Genomic DNA, 15,320 nt, shown 5'->3' on the forward strand with positions numbered 1-15,320 from the left:
GCTTTTTACCTCTTCTTACTATTTGGGGGGTGGGGGGGGAGTTGGCATTCGGCTAATGATATGTTTGTTAATGATAATGATATATTTATACAACGTTTGGCCCAAATAGAATTCTCTTGACTGTAGTCATGCTGATAAAATTTATCGATAGGAAGTATTTCAAATTAGTATATGTACTTTTCAATTTAAGATTGGGGAAATGGGCGATGAGATTCACAGCATGCTACTTCAGAATATAGCACCTTGGCATACTGAATATTTTAAGTTGAAGGAGTCTGAGAAAACAGCAGAAACAGGAATGAACTCCTTCCAGCCTTACAGGTCTTCCCTGAAACAGGCCATAAAATCCTCATGTGAGAGGTGCCCTCCTTATACCTAGAGGAAAGAGGCATCCTCATCACTGAAGACAAAAGGATGTCAAGAAAAATCCTAACAAACAGGACTTGCTAAGTTTCCTGCTCATTCTTGCTACAATTACCTCATACTCCTTGACATATTCCTCCATAATTGTCCACTCTTCATCAAAACTAGCATAAAAATACGTGTTTCTTTGGGTCTTCATTACCTTATGGAAGGTTTGTCTGTCACATAAAAGTTATATGAAGTAAACCTGTATGCTATTCTTTTTTCAATCTTTGTCAGTTTAGTTTTCAGACATAGTCAGGGTCCCCACAGATGCTTGAGGAAAACTTACTCCTCCCTACAGGTCATAAATCTTTTAAGGGCAGAGACTACGTCTCTTTTGTGACTTGATTCCCCATAGCAGCTACCACAGGGTAGTAATCAACAGATCTTTATTTATTGAATGAATAAATTAATAAACTTGGTAAAGAATTCCATTATGAAAAAAAAAAAAAAAGAATTCCATTATGCATTTGCTGCTACTGGCTACCATTAAGGTTTTTCTTTTTTTTCCTTTTCTTCTGTAGAGGTAACCGCCACCCCCACCCCCACCCCCCAATAAAACAATCTGTCTAAAAAATTCTACAGTCTTCTGATATAATCTAAGAGTTACTGGTTGGGGGTGGGACGGGGTAGAGCATGACCATAACAATTAAAACACCTCAGGAGAAAAGAGCAAAGAGTAGAAGCATTGTAGGTGTTCTCTGAAATTCTGATTAGCCAGGGAACTCCTGCAAGGAGATTTGGCTCCTGAAAGCAGGGTTCCAGGTCTCCACCTGCCATTGAATAGGTAAACATATGTGAAAAGCATATATTAAGAAGGGGAAGCATTATAGTAGGAAATGTTTTATCTTAATGTTCCTTCTGTGATGAGCCATACGGACATATACTATCTCTACTATTTATGCAAAAGGCATTTATTCAGCAAATGAACAGCATTTTGCCACTCTGCAGATATGTCCAAGAATTAATTTGCCTTCTGGGGGAGGGAGAGGGGCTCACATACTCACGGGAGGGATGATTTCCGTACATGAAAAAAATCAAAGTAGAGAAGTTTAGAGAAGACAAAAATTTTGTGCCTGGGGGTGAGTTCATGAGGGAAAGGGAGAGGTGACATATATGGCCATGTTGATATATTGGGTTTTGTATTCTTTTGCATATGTTTTCTATTCCTTGACTGCCTTTTTCACATATCTCCACTGTTCGGAAAATTAGGTAGTTTATAAGCATGTATAAAAGTTATATATTTTGCTTTCTGCAAGTTTCTAAAGAAACAAATTCAAAGATTTCTCTCTACCTACGGATACTTGTAGGGGAACAAGGAGGAACTAGGTAATCTCTGTTCAACAGGATATAACATAAGATTAAGCAAATAAATAAGACAGAACCTCTGGTTATTATCTTTACCATCCTGACTGACGGTCTGATGTAGAAAGGTAAAGAAGTCACAAATGTATAATTAAAGAGCAGTGATTGTATAGTTTTTTCAGTCTTTGTCCTTGCAGTCAATTTGTTATTTCCCAAGCTTTTACATCACCACCTTTATTCTCCGTTCCCATCAGTGTGATAATGCCATTCTTGGAGGCTATTTTCATTTGTCATGGTCTGCATTTCAACCCGGGATTCTGTAGCATCTTTTGTTTGTTTTTTTTTTTTTTAATTGCACACATGAAAAACACACCTTGTGGTGTAGACTTCTATATGTTTTGGCAAATGCATAGAGATGCATCCACCAGCATGGTACCATGGAGAACAGTGTCATTACCTAAAAATATCTCTCTTCCGTTCTGTTAATACTCAGACCCTTTCTCACCCTCCATTCCATGGAAGCTATTAATCAGCAACTTTATGGTCAACCACTCCCCAAATCCCCCAAACCCTGACAAATACTGATCTGTTTTGTTTCTCTATAGTTCTGCCTTTTCCAGAGGGTCATAAATGGAATCACACACGTAGCCTTTGGGATTAAATTCTTTGTAGCCTAATTATTTAGGATTGTTATGCCCTCATGAAGACCTGAACCCTTTATCATTATAATATGATATATCTGTTACTGTTAATATTATTTGCTGTGAAATCTGCTTTATCTGATATTAATACAGGTTCATTGGCTTTTTTTTTTTTTTTGACTATGCCTGTTTTTTCTATGTTCTTACTTTAAACTTACTTATAGACAGCATGTACTTGGGTCTTATATTTTTATTTATTCTGGCAATTTCTCATAGGCAGCATATACCTAGATCTTGCATTTTTATACAATTTGGCAATCTCTGCCTTTTAATTAAGATATTTAGATTGTTAACATTTAATGTGATTAGTGATATGTAGGTTTAAATCTAACATCTGGTTATTTCATTTCAATTGGCCCCATCTGGTCTCTCTTCCTTTTCCAACTATCTTTTGATTTAATTGATTTTGGGAGGAGTCACATTTTTTAATTCATTCTGCCAGTCTCTTTTAATTGGTGTATTAGACCTTAACATTTAATGTAATTATGGATAAATTAAGGCTTGAATTTGACATTTTATTATTTTAATTTTTGCTTCTCTGCCCTTCTTTCCCTGTTTTTTTTTTCCTGGCTTTGTGTGGGTTACTTGAACATTTTTTAAAATTCATTTTGATTCATCTACAATATTTGTTAGTGTATCTCTTTGTATAGCTTACTTAGTGGTTGCTGCAGATTATCACATTATATATATTCAAGTGATGTGTTATTCACCCACATTTTTACTCTTTCTGAGTTATTTCTTCCTTGGTAAGATTCCAAGATTCTTTCCTTTATCATTTCCTTTCTGTTTAGAAAAAATTCTTTATCCATTCTTTTGGGGTAGGTCCATTGTTGACAAATTTTCTTAATTTTCCTTCATCTGAGAATGTCTTAATTTCCTCTTACTTCTGAAGGTTATTTTCTTTTTTTTTTTTTTTTTTAATTTTTTTTTCAACGTTTATTTATTTTTGGGACAGAGAGAGACAGAGCATGAACAGGGGAGGGGCAGAGAGAGGGGGAGACACAGAATCGGAAACAGGCTCCAGGCTCCGAGCCATCAGCCCAGAGCCCGACGCGGGGCTCAAACTCACGGACCACGAGATCGTGACCTGGCTGAAGTCGGACGCTTAACCGACTGCGCCACCCAGGCGCCCCTGAAGGTTATTTTCAATAGATACAGGATTCTGGGCTGACAACTGTTGTATTTCAACACTAGAAAAGTGTTGCTCCACTTCTGGCTTCCGTGGTCTTTGATGAAAAATCTGCTTTCATTTGAATTGGGAAGGTATTGTTTCTGTCACAGATTCCAAGAGGTCTTTCTTTGTCTTCAGTTTTCAAAAGTTTGACTATTATGTGTCTTTATGCAGATTTCTCAGGGTTTCATTCAGCTTCTTGAATCCATATGTTTACATCTTTTGCATCAAGGAATTATCATCAACCAATATTCCTTTGAATATCTTTTCAATCTCATTCTATTTCTCCTTTATTGCTGGGATTCCAGAAACACGAATGTTAGATCATTTTCTACAAGTGCCACCTGTCTCTTAGGATTTCTTTATATTTTTTATCCAACTTTCTCTCTGTTGTGAAAATTTTGTAATTTCATTGTTTTATCTTGAAGTTTGCTGCTTCTTTCTTATGGGGAATTCCTATGCCCTCTCCATTCTGCTGTTGAGGGCATCCATTGAGTTTTATATTTTGGTTATTGTACATTTTAGTTCCAAAATTTCTCTTGGGTTTCTCTTTATACCTTTTATTTCATTATGAAGATTTCCTATTTTTTGGTAAGGTCTTCTATTTTTCATCTGTTTGGAGTGTGTGATTGCTCATGCAAATACTTTAATGATGGCTGCTTAAATATTCTTGTCAGATAATTCTATGGTCTATGTCATCTCAATGTTAGTATATGTTGATTATCTTTTCTTGTTCGGTTTGATATCTTGGTTGTTTGCTTGACAAGTGATTTTCAGTTGAAGCCCGGATATTTGGGTATTATAGGATTCTGGATCTCTTTAAAATCTTGTGTTTTACCAGGCTTCTTGTGACACTGCTTAGGTGAGTGAGGTAAGTACCATCTTGTTACGCCAGATTCTCTATTCAGACTCTGCACACACCTGGGGAAGAGGGCTCTTTTTACTACTGGGCAGAGATAGGAATTCAGGCTTCCCATCTTGGCTTCACTGATACCACCATGGCTAGTAAGGGGAGGCGCACCTAATTACTGTTCACCACTTTGCCTTCACTGACACCATGAGAGATTTACCTTGTTACCACTAAGTGATGGTAAAAATCACGACTCTCCTCTAGGCCTCCTCTGGCACCATGCCAGTAGGAGGGGTAGGAGATGTCTCATTACTTCCAGGTGGAGAGAGATGCAGGCTTTCCACATGGCCTTTTCACATGGCCTACAATGACACCACAGAGGGTGGTGAGAGTTCTGATTCTCCCTCATACCATCCCAAGAACAAGGGAGTAGGGTGGTTTGTTACCACAAGGTGGAAGTAGAAATCTAAGTTTTCTATGTGGTTTCTACTCATGTCATGTGGTGGACGAAGGATGTATTGGGGAACCTCATTATTACCCTGTGGAGATGAGAGTACTGACTCTCAATTTAGTCTTTTCTGATACTGCCCAGCAGGGATGCTCAGATTCTTCATCATAGTCTGGCAACTGCAGTTCCACTATATTTGTTCCATTTTTTGGTTGTTTCTTACAGGAAGATGAATCTGATCCTTAATACTCCAATTTGGCTAGAAGAAGAACACCTTATTTTCATAATTTTTTTCAGGTCAGTTTACACAGTGTGCCAATCACTCTATGATTAAAAATATTATCAGGTGGGTCCAGTTCAGTAGGCATTTAATCCCGAATATTAAATTACAGGTTAAACTAGGGTTTCAACAATGAAAGCCTGTTAAACTGAAATTTAGAGATAGAGGGGGGAAAAAAGGCAGAAAAGAATTTCATTATATACCTAATAAAAGTAGATTATTAAAAACAATACCACAATGTTCCAAGAAAATAATCACTATTAGATTTTTGTCAAAGGTTTTACTCAATTCCACATAATTAAATCTTGTTCCAATGATATTGTTCAACAGTCTAGTTTCATAGAGTTATCTACTTCTAGAAAAAAACAGTCCTGGAAATTATGCATCTTAAGTTCCCCATAGGCTGAGTCTCCCCAGTGTCAGCACACATCCATAAGCTCGTTCTCTCAAACCCAACTACATTAAAATAGTCCAGAGTCTCTGCTAAAGGCTGTTTTCCCAAATCTCTCAGGTTATCTTTAATAGCTCCCTCAGAGACATTTGCCAATCTGTAACTTATGGCTTTGCTATTAGATAAATGTAACATGAGAGCAGAAATCTCTGGTTGAGGAGAAGTCTATCCCTTTATTCCAGCAACACTCCATCACATCAGAGCAAAAAAGAATGAAATCTCTCATTGAGATACGGTTCCGAAGCATGCACACCTCCCGATAACATTTTGTCCCAACTTAATTGATTATTATAAGGGTTAAAATATGCCACAGTCAGCAGAGGGATTGCTGAATCAAAAGCACCTTAGGGTCTCTCCTATAAATGTATGTCGTGATCAGTAATATCTCATAAGACATTTTTATAGCCGGACAGAGAAGTTTTTGAGAAATCAGCCTGTTGATAATGTGTCATCCCGTGCATAGAAATAAAAGTAGGAATCTACACATATTATGAAGATTAACCACTATTATAAATATCTTTGTACTGTAGCACTGGTCCTTCACAAAACTAACCTAGGGGAGATTAAGTTTCTTCTTTAATTTGACAGTTGTCTTCAGATTTTTTACCCTAATAAAGAACAACCTTACCATTCTGTTGAGCCAATTAAGAAGATAATGAGCATACCAAGCAAAGCTAATTATTTCTAACATTCTTTCTTGCTCAAGAGTGCCAATTTATCAGTTAGAAGATGAGGAAAAATCCTTTGGTGCTATGTAGCAGCTGTCTTGGGAGCAATGAGTATGGTTAGGGTGCCAATAAATCCTTTTCATTTGTATTACTCTGATTTTGAGGTTTGAGCTCAGAGGAAAGCAACATCGTAAGAGTTTTCCAACAAGAATACAACTGTTTGAGAACAAGAAAGATCCAGACAGGAGCAATACCACATAACAACTATAACAGAATGATTCTATAATAAACATTAAAAATTCAGTTCTTTATGTCAGTGTTTTATAGCTGTCTATGGTTATGGAATTCCCCAAAGCATAAAATAGCATAAAAATTAACAGACTTTCTTGAGAATGCACAGTCAGGATGTATGAGGCAAAAATCATCTGTCATCTAGGTAGAATATACTGGAAAAACAAAGAATAACTTTTTATGGTCTCACATTCAAAGCAGACAATACTCTGAAGACATTTTGTCTTCTGAGCTACCAGTATTTTCTCCCACTTAAACATAAAATTTCTTGGGGCGCCTACGTGGCTCAGGTGGCTAAGCGTCCGACTTCGGCTCAGGTCATGAGCTTCTCACAGTCCGGGGGTTTGAGACCCGCGTTGGGCTCTGTACTGACAACTCAGCCTGGAGCCTGCTAAGGATTTTGTGTCTCCCTCTCTCTCTGCCCTTCCCCCCCACTCATGCTCTGTCTCTCTCTGTCTCAAAAATAAAAACATTTAAATAAATTCAAAAAAGCATAAAATTTCTTAATAAATAAGTAAATAAAATAAACATATACATGTATGACCACACTAAAAAAATGAAAGATTACAACATTATTTGAAAATTTAAACTTCAGCTTTTAACATATAAGTACTTACATGTACTTTTAACTTATAAGTACCTTATAAACATATAAGTACTTTTTCTACATCGACAGATATGTTCACATATAGCTAAGAATATATAAATTAAAGCTATTATCTACTGATCAACTACTTTTGCTTTTCTCCTTCTCTATTCACTTTGATCTCTTTAAAAATTTTCCAGGTAACCTAAGAGTATTAATCAATTACACTTATATCTTACAGAACATAAATTATAATTGAAAGATTCTGAATAAGTTGTAAATTCATTAAGTAACAATGCAATCACGGTGGATATTAAAAGCGTAAGTTCTCAAAAAATTATAACATAGTGAGATTTTACTCACATGGTATAAGTGGAGTAACTAGTATTTATGAATTTTGAAATATTCGTTGGCTTTCACATGGACAAAAAATTCAGAAAGGTATTAGTTATTATAGGTCAATTTGGTTGAGCACCTATGTTTAAATTTACATTTTCTTAAAATTTGTGTGTCAGGAATCACTTTCCTGACACATAAGACAGGTATTAGAGAGACTCAATTACTTAGATTATTTTGTAAGAAAATAAAATCAAGTACTGTATATACTTTATACAGGACAAATGCATCTATCTTTTCCTAATTAATTAATTATTTTACATTAGGAAGTTTTTTAAGAGCAGTTTAAGGTTCACAGCAAAATGGAGGGGTAAATATTGAGATTTCCCTGCCCCCACAAATGTATAGCACCCCCCATCATCAACACTCCCACCAAATTGGTATATTAATTACAACTAGTGAACCTAAATTGGCACATCATAATCACACAAAGTCCATAATTTACATTCTAGTTCAATCTTGTTGTACATTCTATGGGTTTGGACAAACGTGTGATGTATATCCACCATTATCGTATCCCCAAGAGTATTTCCATTGCCCTACAAGTCCTCTGTGCTTTGCCTATTTATCCTCTTTGCAACCTCTGGCAACCACTGATCCTTTTATTCTGTCCATAGTTTTGCCTATTCCAGAATGTCATACGGTTGGAATCATACAATATGTAGCTTTTAAGACCATCTTCCTCAACTTGGTAATACCCATTTATGTAATCTCCGTGTCTTTTCATGGCTTGATAGCTCATTCCTTTCTAGTGCAAAATAAGATTCCATCCTCTGGCTGAGCCACAGTTTATCCCTTCACCTACTGAAGAGCATTTTGGCTGCTTCCTAGTTTTGACAATTATGAATAAAGTTGCGATAAACATCCATGTACAAGTTTTGTGTGGACATAAGTTTTTTATTCCTGTGGGTAAATACCAAGGAGCACAACTGTAGGATCCTATGTTAGAGTATGTTTAGCTTTTTAGGAAACCTCCAACCTGTCTTCCAATGTGGCTGTACCATTTCGATCCCCACCAGCAATAAACGAGAATTCCTATTGCTCCCCTGGCATTCAGTGTTCTCAGTGTCCAGGAATTGGCCTTTCTAACGGGTGGGTAGTGCTATGCCATCATTGTTCTAATTGGCATTTCTGTGATGACACATGATGCGGAGCATAGTTTTGTATGGTTATTTGCCATCTATATAGCTTTGATGAAGTGTCTGTGCAGATCTTTGGCCCATTGTTTAATGAGGTTGTTTGTTTCCTTATTGTTGAGTTTTAACAATTCTGTGTGTGTGTCTAGTTTATATATAGTTAAAATTTTACTCGATTTATTTAATTTTTTTAAAAAAGTTTAGCAACTCCTCTTTCCTCCACCCCCTGCCTCTTGCAACCACCAATCTGCTCTCTGCATCTGTGAGCATGTTTCTGTTGCTGTTAAGGTTCCACGTATAAGAGATCATACAGTATTTTCCTCTCTCTGTCTAACTTATTTCACTTAGAATAATGCTCTCAAGGTTCATCCATGCTGTTGAAAACAGCAAGATTTCATTCTTTTTAATGGCTGAATAGCATTCCAGTGTGTGTGTGTGTGCGCACGCGTGCATATGTGTGTGTTGTGTACCATATCTTCTTTCCCCATTCATCCACTGATGGACACTTAGGCTGTTTCCATGTGTTGGCTATTATAAATAATGTTGCAATGAACAAGGGGGTGCATGTATCTTTTCAAATTAATGTTTAGGTTTCCTTCAGATAAATACCCAGAAGTGGAATTGCTAAATCACAAGGTAGTTCTATTTATAATTTTTTTGAGGTATGTCCATACTGTTCTCCATAGTGGTTGAACCAATTTACATTTCCATCAACAGTGCACAAGGGTTTCCTTTTCTCTACATCCTTGCCAACACTTATTTCTTGCTTTTTTTTTAATGAAGCCATTCTAACAGATGTGAGGTGATATCTCATTGTGGTTTTGATTTGCATTTCCCTAATGATTAATAATGTTGTTTTGGATAACAGTCCTTTATCAGATGTGTCTTTTGCAAATACTTTCTCCCAGTCTCTCGTATGTCTTCTCATTCTCTTGACATTGTCTTTAAAAAAGCAGAAGATTTTAACCTGAATAAAGTATAGCATATTAATAATTTCTTTCATGCACTGTGCCTTTGGTGTTGTATCTAAAAAGTCACTGCCATACCCAAGGTAATCTAGAATTTCTAAGTTATCTTCTATGAATTTTATAGTTTTGTGTTTTACATTTGGGTCTGTGATGCATTTTGAGTTAATCTTTGTGAAGGGTGCAAGGTGTATATCAAATTTCATTTCTTTGCATGCAGATGTCCAGTTGTTCCAGCACCATTTATAGACAAACTATCTTTACTCCATTGTATTGCCTTTGCTTCTTATGTCAAAGATGGGTTGACTATATTTATATGGGTCTATTTATGAGTTCTCTGTTCTATTCCATTGATCTATTTGTCATTCACCAATACCACCATGTCTTGATTCCTGTAGCTTTATAGTAAGTCTTGAAGTGAGGTGGTGTCAGTTCTCCAACATTGTTCTTCAATATTATGTTGGCTATTTTGGGTCTTTTGCCTCTCTATATAAACATTAGAATCAGTTTGTCAATACCCACAAAATAAATTGCTGAGAATTTCACTGAGATTACATTGAATCTATACATCAAGTTGGGAAGAGCTGACAGCTTAAAAACATTGAGTCTTCCTATCCATGAACATGGAATATCTCTCCATTTATTTAGTTTTTTTATTTATTTACCAGAGTTTTGTAGTTTTCCTCATATAGATCTTGTGCATATATTGTAAGATTTGTACTTAAGTATTTCATTTTGGTAATTGCCAATCTAAATGGTATTGTGTTTTTCATTTCAAATTCCACTTGTTTATTGCTGGTATATAGAAAAATGATTGAATTTTGTATAATGACTTTGTCTCCTGAAACCTTGCCAAAGTCACTTATTAGTTCCAGGAGTTTTGTCTGTGAATTCTTCTGAATTTTCTACAGAGAAAATCATATCATATACAAAGACAGCTTTATTTCTTACTTCCCAAACTGCATATATTTTATTTCCTTTTCTTGTTTGAGTGCATTGGCTAGAACTTTCACTATGATTTGGAAAAAGAGTAGTGACAAGGAACATGATCTTAGTTGGAAAAATTCAAGTGTCTCACCATTAAGTATGATGTTAGTTGCAGTTATTTTTGTAGATAGTCTCTAGAAAATTTAGGATGCTATCACTATCTTTAAAAACAATTTAACAAAATAGTTTAATTTGTATATGATTTACGATAACTAAGAGTAATAACGTTTATAATTCTTAATATTTATTTGTTACACAATATTTTTATAATGTTTGTTTATTTTTGAGAGAGAGGGAGAGAGAGAGAGAGAGAGAGAGAGAGAGTGTGTGTGTGTGTGTGTGTGTGTGTGCACGCACAAGTTGGAAGGGGCAGAGAGAGAGACACAGAATATGAAGTAGGCTCCAGGTTCTGAGCAGTCAGTGCAGAGCCTGATGCAGGGCTCAAACCCATGAACTATGAGATCATGACTTGAGCCGAAGCTGGACACTTAACCTACTGAGCCACCCAGGAGCCCCTATTTGTTATGTAATATTAAAACTATTCGAATTTTGCTCAAGTCTTCATTTAGAACATTTTCTTAAAATTAGCTTTGACAACAATGCTCATTCCTTTGTTTCTTAGTTACCTAAAAGTCAGCCATTACCTAAAATTTAATTGTTCCCTTTTGAGCACATTTTTTTCTTTTTACTTCTCTTTTTGGGTGTATGAGTTCTTGAGACCATTTATTCTAAATGTACATAAGCTAAGTCCCTAGACTAATTAAATATGTGCTCCATTAAATATGATAAATTTGACAAGCTTGCTAATTTCCCTCTAGATTAGGTAATTTGGTTTCAAAAAACTACATGACTAAGGAGGTGGACCCCTTTATGCTCCACTGGGATCCCTTCTCATTGAAAGACATGCCCCGGCTGCTAGGAGTGATGTAAACAGAAAGCCTTCAGTTGTCACTGCTACCTTGGCTGCAGGGAGCCACAAAGTTAGCACTATCCTGATCCAAGTGGTGATTTAATGTGTGGCCATCTTGACCTAACAGGAAACAACTCGGAAGGGTGATTTTAACTCCAGAGTGCCCCCACGGAGTTGCCAGGGCATCTGTAGGGCCGGCATTAGTTTGGACTTCTCCTTCTGCACATATGTGTTGATCTCCTCATACCTCCCTGCTAAACTCTACCTCTGGATCTACTTCCAGGAGAACCCAACTTGCAACAGTAAGTAGGTAGGTAGATACTTTGCATTTAATAATACTATTTATATTTACAGAGAAAGTTCCAGCTCTTAGTCCATTCCAGCCAATCCCTCAAGTCACTATGCCCAACACAAGAAACTGTCTTCTTCTTTAACACCAGAGAATAAGATAGTATATTTTTGTGATATTAGCTGGAAGGATTTTCTGTTCCTTCTCCAGCTCAAGATGAATCTCTCTGTTTGGACTAGATGTTCTCATGGTGCATACAAACGACCACTTCCTTTAATCAATTACCTATAATTTTTCAAAGGTATTTTAAAGAAACAGACAGCTCTCTATCTAGAATCTCTCTGATCACGAACACAAAGAATTATAAATGAGTATTTAAAGACATACACAAACATGTAAAAAGTTGCCAGGCTAATTATACAACTTAAGCTAAAAGAAAAATGAAAATAAGACATGAAGCCCTTGCCAGTGAAATACAAAATAACTTTCTGCAACTAATTTAATAAATGAGTACTTTCACACCCTATCTTTGCTAGAGGATTTTGTCATCCCTTAGTAGCATAACGTAATACTCAACTCACCTTTCCTCCAGTCCTATGACTTCTTTCCGGCACCAAATGACTTTTCCCGGAACGTACAGGAGCAACGAGGATGGTGACATTCACTGTAATTGCCCAAACCACGGAGACATCCAACACTCTGGCTCCAAACTCCCTCTCCAAGTTTTCAATATCATTCTTAGTGAGGCATTACTCAACTCGGGGCTGTTCTCCCTTCATTCTGGTAGGTTTTCATGAGTTGAGTCATCTTGGCAGGACCTCCAAAGTCTTAAGAAAAACAAATTTGACAAATTCATTATGTCAAAGTTTTATTTAAGTTTCATTCAAGAGACTGAGCCTCTATATCTGCCAAGGAAAAGATTTTACTCTTGGTAAAGACACAGGAAAAAGACTGATTAGGAAATCATTGTTGGACCAGATACAAGATGAAAGACTGTTTAAAGATATTTAGACTACTATGTGATAGGTAGATGGATAGGAGGTTAGTAAATAACACCTCCAGTCTAAGAAATTCCATTTAGGTCTATCAGAACAGTCCCCCAGCATGTTACCATGTATCAGTAATAATCATCAGTTGTCTAAAAGAGTCTGGGAATTACATCACACCAGGTTTGAGTCAGTTGTTCTCCCTTACTCCTCTCTAATCCCGATTCTCCCATCCATCAAGAACCAACTCAACAGTTCCTCCGGAGAAGAAAATGGGATTCCAGGGTGTAGATGTGGGATAAGAATGTAAAGATGTGATTGAGACGGTGGATATGCAAAGATGTTGAAGAAGGGACCACTGTGGTAACACAGAAGTCAGGATGAGATCTATCTAAATCAGGTGGGCATCGCTTAGTAGGGACACATGAGAACAGGATTCCAAAAACACACAGTCAGATGGAGCCTCCACATTTTCTCAAATGGGAGAACTAACCAATGCTCTTTTCTCTCCCATTCATATTGACTTGGCTATTGACTGTGCAGGAGCCCTTTGTTCATGTACCTTCTAGACCAGGGTAACCCAGGAAGCATACAACCTGGTGGTTTTCTGGTCTTATGTTTTTGTCCCAGAAAGAGGCAGCTGTTAGGGGAACTGTGGGACTCTGGTATACTTGTGATTACAGTAAAGATTTTTTGATATGCCAAAATTGATGCACTAAAACTCCACTGAAGTGGAGAGTAAGCGGAGCTCTTTTAACTTTTATGGTTCAGCACAGAGCACCTTTTGCCTCAGCTCTTGCTCCAATGGGAGAAGTAAATGGCAGAGTACTTACACAGGTTCCAATCGATTATAGAAAAAAATATGAAGGGCAACAGACAAAAATCCAGACTAAAGACCACGCTACTAAACATTATCTATCTTCTAGCTACACATTGGTACACTTTAGAGAACAATATGGTATCCCCTAGCCATGTGTGGCTACTTGAATTTAAATTTTAACTAGTTAAAGTTGAAAAAACAACAATTTGATTGCTCAGCGACACTAGCCACATTTCAAGTGCATGATAGACACATATGGCTAGTATGTACCATACTGGACAGCACAGACTTCCAGACCATTTGTATCATTGCAGCAAGTGCCATTGGAAAGTGCTGCTCTAAACAGTAAGAGGTATCTCCAAAAAATCCATACTAATGCGTCCACCACTAAATGTCTTATGTTTATATAGAAATATACACATACAGAAGATATACATAGATGTACATACATACACAAAGTCCGTAGAACAGTATACATTTCAATGAAAAACCAATGGCCCTGGGGAGCCTGGGTGGCTCAGTCGGTTAAGCGTCTGACTTTGGCTCAGGTCACGATCTCACAGCTCTTGAGTTCAAGCCCCACATCAGGCTCTGTGCTGATGGCTCGGAGCCTGGAGCCTGCTTCGGATTCTGTGTCTCCCTCTCTAACCCTCCCCTACTCAGGGTCTGTCTCTCTCTCGCTCTCAAAAGTAAATAAAAACATTAAACAAGTTAAAATAAAAAATCAATGGCCCACTCCAATTTATAATTCAATGTTTTAATATATTGCCTTCGACTTGCATATGTAATTATATGCTCTCATATTTTTATATGCCACTTTGTGTTCTTCTGGTTTTACATAACATCATATCAGACATCTTGTTTATGTTTCTCCATAATCTTAATTATCATTTTAATGTCTGCATAATATTCCATCATTTCGATGTGCTATAATTTGTTTAACCACCTCTCTAATGGTAGACGTTCTTCTAGCGCTTACTCCTTTCTTTATCCTGATTAAGGTTACAAGGCATTTTCTGTGCATAAATGTTTCTGCTGTTCTCTTGTACTTCATAACTCCTTTATTCGCACATGCTTTACAAGAGATATCCCATTTAGAGCCTCTGGAGGGCCCAGAATATAAAACTGTCTTGGACCAATTTAATCCAACACTCAAAACAAATAGTTTATGGAAAGCAGTGAATTTAATAGTTATTTAGAATGTGTGCCTTTGGCAGATGACCTTGATTTAATTGTCCAATTTTCATTATGCTGTAGCTTTTGCTCTCTTATATTCTGTAATGTTTTTGGCCCCAGAGGTAGTCTCTAGAAGCACAGAAGTCATGTGAACCGGAAGAAATAACTGTCAAGACCCATTTTAATTTTACCTGCTGTCTCAATTACCTTCACCCTCCAACCAGAGTTATATTCTTGATAGAGGTAGGGAAACTGGGATCTGATGGCACAAGAGTGTCTATTCTATGCCTATGGGGCTCCTGAGTTTCCCTCCATTTACACTTAGAACTGAGATCCGGCATCCCAGACATCTTTACGACCTCTTATCCAGGCCTTGAGTCTGCCTTAAAACCCAACAAAGATTGGGGTCCCTACTGCTTTCCCATTTTGTTTTCAATCTGTGGTCTCTAGAACGTGTGTTTGCTTCACCCTTTAAGGTAAATTTTAGGAAGAGCTCAAG

The 15,320-nt window shown here is 36.9% G+C and overlaps 1 long non-coding RNA gene across 1 annotated transcript in view; it reads right to left on the minus strand.

The window, feature by feature from the left end:
• LOC121026134 (uncharacterized) overlaps window positions 1-15,320 on the minus strand; it is a 160,224-nt gene that overhangs the window by 117,345 nt on the left and 27,559 nt on the right. The window contains exon 2 of the long non-coding RNA XR_005788272.1: window positions 12,421-12,666. This is a non-coding gene — a long non-coding RNA (uncharacterized LOC121026134). The remainder of the gene's footprint in view (window positions 1-12,420; window positions 12,667-15,320) is intronic.

The sequence above is a fragment of the Herpailurus yagouaroundi genome, unplaced genomic scaffold (genome assembly GCF_014898765.1).
Source record: "Herpailurus yagouaroundi ecotype Mexico unplaced genomic scaffold, PumYag 67793, whole genome shotgun sequence".
Classification (NCBI taxonomy): domain Eukaryota; kingdom Metazoa; phylum Chordata; class Mammalia; order Carnivora; family Felidae; genus Herpailurus; species Herpailurus yagouaroundi.